Source organism: Saccopteryx leptura, chromosome 6, assembly GCF_036850995.1.
Source record: "Saccopteryx leptura isolate mSacLep1 chromosome 6, mSacLep1_pri_phased_curated, whole genome shotgun sequence".
Lineage (NCBI taxonomy): Eukaryota > Metazoa > Chordata > Mammalia > Chiroptera > Emballonuridae > Saccopteryx > Saccopteryx leptura.
Window position 1 is genome coordinate 56,220,464 of NC_089508.1, and position 8,727 is coordinate 56,229,190.

Sequence of the window (8,727 nt, forward strand, 5' to 3'; positions counted from 1 at the left end):
CCTACCTTGCCCCCATGTCTAGGATAGGCTACCTCCCAGATCTGGTATTGGTGACTAAGGAGAGTGCTTGGAAGCAGGCTGGGGTATAGGCATGCCCCTGGGAAAAGCCAGATAAGGATGTCAGCTGTTCTGTAGGGGTCAGGCCCAGAGTTCACTAGAGACCAATGAAGCACTTGTTACTGACATACTGTCTTGAGACCCCAGAAATCAACATTTGGACCTAATTGCTATCTGCCTACTACGCACAGAGATTTTTGAATGTTTTGGAGAATCAGGAAAGTAGGAGGACTATTAGTACATGCTAAATCATCAATCCAATCCTCCTGCAAACATTTATTGAGCATCTACTACGCTCAGGATAATATGCTTCAAGAGGTTCCACAGCCACCGAGGCCTAAGAGATGGTCCTTGTCTTCAGGAAGCCTAGTGTCTATTTGGGGGAGGGGCAGGAGAAGGGGCCAAGAACAGTGGAAGTTGGAGAAGGTCACAGGAGGAAGGAACCATCAGATCTGGGGAATTTAGGGAGAGCTCCCAGGGGTGGCACCCAGGTCTGACTTGATTCTTCATTTCTATTGTAGATGGAAGCATTACATGGGGTCATTTGAGAGGACATTGGAAGTGGGGGAGGGGTACCAACAATCTGAAAATAAGCTCCTCATTTTTGGCTTCTAGAACAGGGGTTGGCAAGCTTCTATAAAGAGTTAGATAGTAAATATGCTCTTTCTTCCTCCTCCTCTTCCTCCTTCTTTTTACAATTCTTTTGAAATATAAAAACCATTCTTAGCTCACAGGCCTAGGACCAGATCTGGCCTGTAGGTAGTTTGCCAACCACTGCTGGTAATTCTAGAGAATCACCAGAAGCATGATATCAGTATGAGCAACAACAACAATAACTCAGTCCCTGGTTTAGGGTGTAGGCACTTTGCTATGCACTTTACCTACTTCATCATGTACAATTCTCACAACCTGGTGCGGTGGGTACCATTATTAGACCTCTCATAGATATGGAACTGAGACTCAGAGAAGCTAAGTAACTTTCTCAAGGGCACTCAGCTAGGAAGTGGCAGAGGCTGCATTTGAACCTAGGTCTGTCTGATTCAAGCACCCACTCTCTTAGCCCTGGTACCATACCAACCTCCACATGAGGAGACTGAGAGAGTGCTTCTCCTTCTCATGGCTCCAGGGAAACTCCATGTGACTCACAGAAAAACACAAACAAAACCCCCAAGATGCAGGAATAGAAAAATGAAAAAAAGAAGAAAAGTAGATCAGAACTGAGGAGAAGAGATTAACTGGAAACCCCACCCTGGCTAGCCAGTGGCTCCTGGACTCCCAGGTTCCTTCATATCTGGAAACCTTCACTTGACCATCTTTGACATGGATGAGCACTAGCAACCCCTGTTTCTCTGCTTCCCACCTTCACTCCTCCACTGTGCAGAGGGATCTTTCTCTGACCCATTTAACTAATTTCTGGGTCATTAATTACATGAGAATCTGGATTTATGCATTCATTCAAAATATACTACATACAGCTTCACTCCAACAAGGATCCGATAGGAAGGACAGGTAGCAGAGGCTCTCACTCTCTTCTCAGAAAAGAGTGGGGAAAGAGCTACTGGCTCTGAGAAAGTGGTCCCCAACCTTTTTTGGGCCACGGACCGGTTTAATGTCAGAAAATATTTTCACGGACCGGCCTTTAGGGTGGGACGGATAAATGTATCACGTGAACGAGACAAGCGTCAAGAGTGAGTCTTAGACGGATGTAACAGAGGAAATCTGGTCATTTAAAAAAAATAAAACATCGTTCAGACTTAAATATAAATAAAACAGAAATAATGTAAGTTATTTATTCTTTCTCTGCGGACCAGTACCAAATGGCCCACGGATCAGTACTGGTCCGCAGCCCGGGGGTTGGGGACCACTCACTGCTCTACACCATCTTTATTCCCTTGTTTTCTTTGCTTTGAAACAAATTCAGAGAGGAAATAAAAATGAAGAAATGAATGAAATAAATTTATTTGTCACTTCCTAGAATGAATTACTTTGTAATTTAGAAAGCCTAGTAAACTAAAGCACACACACTCACACATCTCTCAGGCATAGCCTGAAAGAGAAGGGTAATTTCGGGATTGTTTTCCCAAGGGCAGGCCCTGCCTTAGTGGAGACAGTGACTAGTCATGAATAATACAGAGTGTGTGAGGTGACATTTGCATGGAACAAGGACTAAAGAAGTGCTGGCTGTTTTGATCCCCATACATCCCCTTAATTGGATTGAACTGGAACTGGGAACAGTTGCTGGGGGACTTCCTCCACCAGGATGGTGAAAGCAGCTGACCTGGGCCCTGAGACTTGGCTCTGGAGGTGGAAGCAGAGAGCAGGCAAGAGACACGCCACCAGCTCACACTGTGGGAAGCAGAGTGCTGGGGAAACTCATCATTAAAAATGAGAAACAGATCAAGAAAGCTGTAATGCACCCACAGCGAGGCTGTTTCTCCAGGGGTCTCAGGCCTGACAAGCCAGCGATTTGGGAGTCGCTCAGCGTAGGCCAAATAGCAGATCTCGTAGAATGTTCCATGGATCCTTGGGCAGCCCCTGACACTCTTTCAGGGGTCTGACAGGTCAAAACTGTTTTCATAATGACACTGTGGCTGTGATGATATTTGTACCGTTGGTGCAAATGTAAAGGTGGGTATGAAACATCTCTACCTTGGTGCGAATTGAGCCTGTGGCCCCAAATGGTGCCACCGGCCTTCGCTCTTCATTGCTATGCATTCACAAGAAAAAAGAAAGGCCCAGTTCCAGCAAGGAACATCCCTGATGAAGGAGTATGATTACTCATTTTATTGAACCTCAGCCCATGATGAAGTGGGACATATGCAGAAAGCAATCATGTGACAGACTGAAGGACAATGGCCGCTTGTCTCGAGCAAAAGCACTTGTGTGATTGCTTGAGCAACACATTGAACCAGCTGCCCTTTTACAGAACACTATTTTTGCTGCACAGAATGACATGCAAATTCTGGCTCTTTTTAAATTTTTTTATTTATTTATTTTAGAGAGGGGGGAGAGAGAGGGAAAATGTGGGGAGCAGGAAGCATCAACTTATAGTAGTTGCTTCCTGTATGTGCCTTGACCAGGCAAGCTCAGAGTTTCAAACCAGTGACCTCAGCGTTCCAGGTCAACGCTTTATCCATTGCGCCACCACAGGTCAGGCACAAATTCTGGCTCTCTATGCTTGCATTTGGCAGACAATCCTGCAAATGGGTAAGATGGATTCCACTATTGGCCAAAATGAAGCGACAGGAACGGAATTATCCTCTCACCTTCAACAACTTAAAAAACACACACAGAAGACACAGTATACAAACAATGATCTTCAGATATGGACAATAAACAGCTCAGGACAGTGATCCCTGAGACAAGGGTCACCAACGAGGTGTCTCCAGCTCTCTGGAGAGTCTCCAGGCCACACTGCAGGGAGGGGCACCCACACAGAGCCAGTGGTCGCCCCGAGTTGAGGTAAAAAGAGCTGAATGTTCTGGGGGGCCTAGTTGGCTAGAATTTGTAGCGCAGAGCACCACAGACCAGAGCGTTGCGTGGAGACCTCCAGGGCGCATGGAGGGTCCTTCCGGGGTCTTCAGCTGAGCTCTGAGCTACGCCCGCCTGCCCACGAAATCTCTGCCTCCACCAAAAGGATTAAGGTAGCAGTGACTATGGGTAGATGAGGTTTTGAGGGACCCTTAGGGTTCCCTGAGATGACTATGTGTTTTTATCCTTTATCCCTGCACCTCCAACTTCTCTGGGGCCAAATTAACCAACAGAGCTCAGGAAAGGGAGGGCCAAGGGGAGACGATTTGCAGAAGAGGGCTTCTCCGCCTGTACTTTATACCCCAAAGCTGTACATCAGCGGGATTGTTCTGTAAGTCACTCTGGGTTGTCCTCATTCAGAGACAGAGGGGAATGGATTTATAGGGTCCTTCATCTGAAAGTCTTGGGAGTACCCTGGCTATGTACTGTTGTGTCATGTTTTTATCAACTTTATAGTACAATTATAAAATTTTTCTTTGAAGGGGCCGTACATTATATAAGCGTTGAGAGTCACAAAATCTGGATCCTTCTCTGTTAAGGAGGTTTCCTGCCCAGGTCCCTTTCTGGGGACTGTGTGACCACACACTTTATGTAACACAAAATGTTCCACTGAAAAACCAGCTCATTTTCATTCATTCACCTACTCAACAATTGTGCTCTGAGCACCTGCCTTGTGCTGGCTCCGGACCAGCTCTTGCATGCAGGGGTGAGCACGCAGACACGGTAGGCCCTGTCTGCATGGGACGTTCAGTCTAACAGGGGGAACGGGTGTAATCACCCAAACAAGGATGGAACTAAACAGATGGTAAGTTCAACTGAAGTAGAGTAGGGTGAAGAAGGACAGCGGAGCCCTGTTGGGCAGATAAAATATATTATGCTCACTTTGTTAAAGATGGCGCTGCCCATGTGGAAGCCCGTCGCCCAGGTGATATTAATGTGTGTTGGGGGCGGGCTGTGGGCAGGCAGGATCCTTGTAGTCTGGGGCTTGGTTTTGGGACTAAGCCTTTCCCACCCTTTTTGATGTGGGGTAGTACAATCCCATCATGACTCAGATAAGTGACTTTGTATTAGAGACTTCCTTATTTGTATATTGGATTACAGGTTTTGATTTCTACACTATAAAGTGGGGCAGACCGGGAGCTTGTGCTCTCAGTTCCTGAGATTAGCATTAGAGAGGAGAGCAGAGAAAGGCCACGTGGAGGAGGCCAGGAGAAGCAGCCAAGATGGCGGAGTGCTGAAGGAAAAGCCAGTTTATGCAGAGTTTGTGTAGGGAGAAGGAAGGAGATGGGGAACAGAGGTGAATGAGTCTGGTGAGCTAGAAACCTTTGATTCTACGAAATTTGGATAAGTCAGTAGCTTTGTGAGCACTTAATGAGTGGGTTTTGGAGTCCAGTGTGTGTTTTACTTGCCCGCCGGGTGCAAGCTAGGATTAAAGATGATGGCCCACCAGTTTTTGGCTCCGTTGTTTCATTACCATCTGTCTGAATCCAATGTGAACCTGCATGGGCCAGGCTGCTGTGATGGTGGCCGTGGATACTGGCTTTACAAGCCCCCAAACTCTTTTGGAGGGAGGCAGTCAGGGGCCTTGCCTGAAAAGCGATGCTTATGTGAAATTTCGACAAGAGCATGAGCTGGCCAGTGGAAGAGTGGCTGCTGGGACAGGGGATTTCCAGGCAGAACAGGCAGCATGCGGCAAAGGCCGGGAGGGGGCAGGAGCCGGACCATGTGAGGAGCTGTAGGAGGCTAAGATGGGGCTGGGGTATGGGAGGAGGATGGGCTGGAGTGCTCAGCAGGGGTCAGTTCCACAGTTCATTGTCAACTGGTGGTAAGGAGTTTGACTTCTCAAGTATTTCTGGATCCAGGGCTGGGACCAGACTGCTTTGGCAGGGTTTCAGCCCAAATCATAGGATCTTTTTACAATTTTTTGTAATTCTGCTCACATCAAAGTTAAAATTGTCTGCATCTGGACAGCCACTCTCTCCAGGCCAAATTATAGACACTGTTCTCAGAGTGTCCAGCAGCAACTCACTGCTTCCTCCCACAACACCCACCCTGCGGGCTCAGCCAGGGTCCGGCCTGACGGGAGAGTCAAAGTAGGACAGGGTCAGGGATGGGTGCGGGCTGATGGACAGCAGTCACATTCCTCAGCCCCACCACCTGAGTGACACACCTCAGAGGAAGCCAGGGAATGTTGGCACCCAGAGTAAATGCCCCCAGGCCTCATGCTACAGTGTTACCAGTGTGTGAGTGTACCCCTCCCCCATCCAACCAGATCCAAACTGCCCTCTAGCCCAGGGGTCCCCAAACTTTTTTACACAGGGGGCCAGTTCACTGTCCCTCAGACCATTGGAGGGCCGGACTATAAAAAAAACTATGAACAAATCGCTATGCACACTGCACATATCTTATTTTAAAGTAAAAAAACAAAATGGGAACAAATACAATATTTAAAATAAAGAACAAGTAAATTTAAATCAACAAACTGACCAGTATTTCAATGGGAACTATGGGCCTGCTTTTGGCTAATGAGATGGTCAATGTGCTCCTCTCACTGACCACCAGTGAAAGAGGTGCCCCTTCAGGAAGTGCGGTGGGGGCCGGATAAATGGCCTCAGGGGGCCGCATGTGACCCGCGGGCCGTAGTTTGGGGACCCCTGCTCTAGCCATTCCCATTTCCTAGGTGCCCACAAAACTTCCAGCAGCTTCCAGGGCCTGAATGGCCCACTAGTGCAGTCACCTCTTAAAGAGATACATCCTGTGCTGTGTACTTAGGCTAAAACACAGTTTGGGGTTTTCTGGGATCAGCTTAAGGAGGGACGGACCTGGGAGGGTATAGTGAGACTGGCACTCAGCGAATGCCTGCCCATTCTTTGTGAGCCACTGTGCAGATACGTCACGGGTTCAATCCTCACCCATACCAGGTAGGTTGTTGTGCTCCAGGATAAATGGAGAACTCTTGGCTTGAACTTTAGCTTCCATTTACAAGGTGTTGCATTCAAAACTAACACCAGTTCCCCATCCAAATAGAATTGAAAAGAAATTTAAATTGTTTCTGTTGTCTCTTCAGCAATATATAAGGAGATTAACCCACAAAGCACAGCAAAACTTTTAGGATTATGTGCTACCACGTATGTGAGCAGGCGGCTCAGAGCTGGGTAGCTGCTGCAAGAGCTCTCATCACTCCTCCCCAACTTCCCCCAACTCTCAGGGGACTTCCCCCTCTCTGCTTACCTCCCACTGACAATCAGTTTAGCTTTCCCTTCCCCCTCAATTCTAAAGGCATAGTCCTCCACCCTTTCTAAAGGTCATTGACTCCAGAGCCACACAATTAAGTTTTGTGAAGTCTTTGATGTTTGGGAGGAAGAGGAAAAGCCCAGATCTTACAACACTAGAATCATCATCATTTGACTGACAAACCAGATACCCCTAGAGTCTTGTGCCTGCATCACACCTGCAGGCTGAGTGACTGTGGGAAGGGAGGGGACAGAGGCCCTACTTCCCACCTGGGAGGGGAGGCAGGTGGCAGCTGCTGCAACTTTCCCTTCATCAAACAGTGCGGGCTGGCTGTAGTTATAGGAGACAAATGTCCCCACCTCTGTGAAGCCTTTGCTAAGACAGTCAAGCGATCAGTTAAAAAAAAAAAAGTGGGAAGAAATACAAATGGCCAACAGGCCAACAGATATATGAAAAGATGCTCATCTTCATTAGCTATTAGAGAAATGCAAATCAAAACTACAATGAGATACCACCTCACACCTGTTAGATTAACTATTCTCAACAAGACAGGTAATAACAAGTGTTGGAGAGGCTGTGGAGAAAAAGGAACCCTCATTCACTGTTGATGGGGATGTAAATTAGTACAACCACTATGGAAGAAAGTATGGTGGTTCCTCAAAAAATTAAAAATAGAACTACCATATGACCCAGCAATCCCTCTACTGGGTATATACCCCCAAAACTCAAACAGACTGGTACGTTAAGACACATGCAGCCCCATGTTCATTGCAGCATTGTTCACAGTGGCCAAGACATGGAAACAACCAAAAAGCCCTTCAATAGATGAATGGATAAAGAAGATGTGGTACATATATACTGTGGAATACTACTTGGCCATAAGAAATAATGACATCGGATCATTTATAACAACATGGATGGATCTTGATAACATTATACTGAGTGAAATAAGTAAATCAGGAAAAACTAAGAACTATATGATTCCATACATAGGTGGGACATAAAAATGAGACTCAGGGACATGGACAAGAGTGTGGTGGTTACAGGGTGTGGGGGGGGAACAGAGGGAGGGGGTAGGGTTTGGGGAGGGGCACAAAGAAAACCAGATAGAAGGTGACAGAAGACAATTTGACTTTGGGTGATGGGTATATAACATAATCAAATGTCAAAATAACCTGGAGATGTTTTCTCTGAATCTATGTACCCTAATTAATCAATGTCACCCCATTAAAATTAATAATAAAGGAAAAAAAGTAGGAGGGGGACAGAAAAATCTCAATCATTGATTCTTTTTCTCCTGTGGATGAGAAGAAACCACTAAAGTTCTTCTCCAGCTGGCTGACAAGAGAGGGGCAGCCACCATTTGGTGGCTCAGCTGTCCTGCTCTGATTGCCCTGTGTCCTCTCAATCTGATAACCCCTCGGTGTCAGTGGCTTATCAGTGGCTGTGGCTCAATTTCTTTCTTTCACTCTTCTCTGAGAGGACTGGGCTTAAAAATACTGCTGGATCTCATTATCAAGGCCTGAACATGAGATCCATCAGAGAACTTGTGCAAAAAGGGTCTCCCAATTCCACACCAATTAAATAAAATTTTCTGAGGTACAGCTGGGGCATCAGCATTGAAAAAACAAACAAACTTCCCTCAAAGTTTCTGAGAGGGAGTCAGGGTTGAGACAATGAGACTGGGAGGCACAATCGGGAGTCCAGGCCCCCGGGCACCCTCTGGAGCTGGGGACCCAGCCCCTGGACAGTGTGGGCTATGCCTTGCTCAGCAGAGCAGGCAGAAATGGAAAGGAGCTGTGGGGTCTCAGTGCTCAGAGAGCAGCACTGAAAGCCAGGCTAGCCCCCCTGTTCTCTCTTCCCCATGCCCTGCCCTCGGCGCTATCTCTAGAAAGCCCAAGAAGT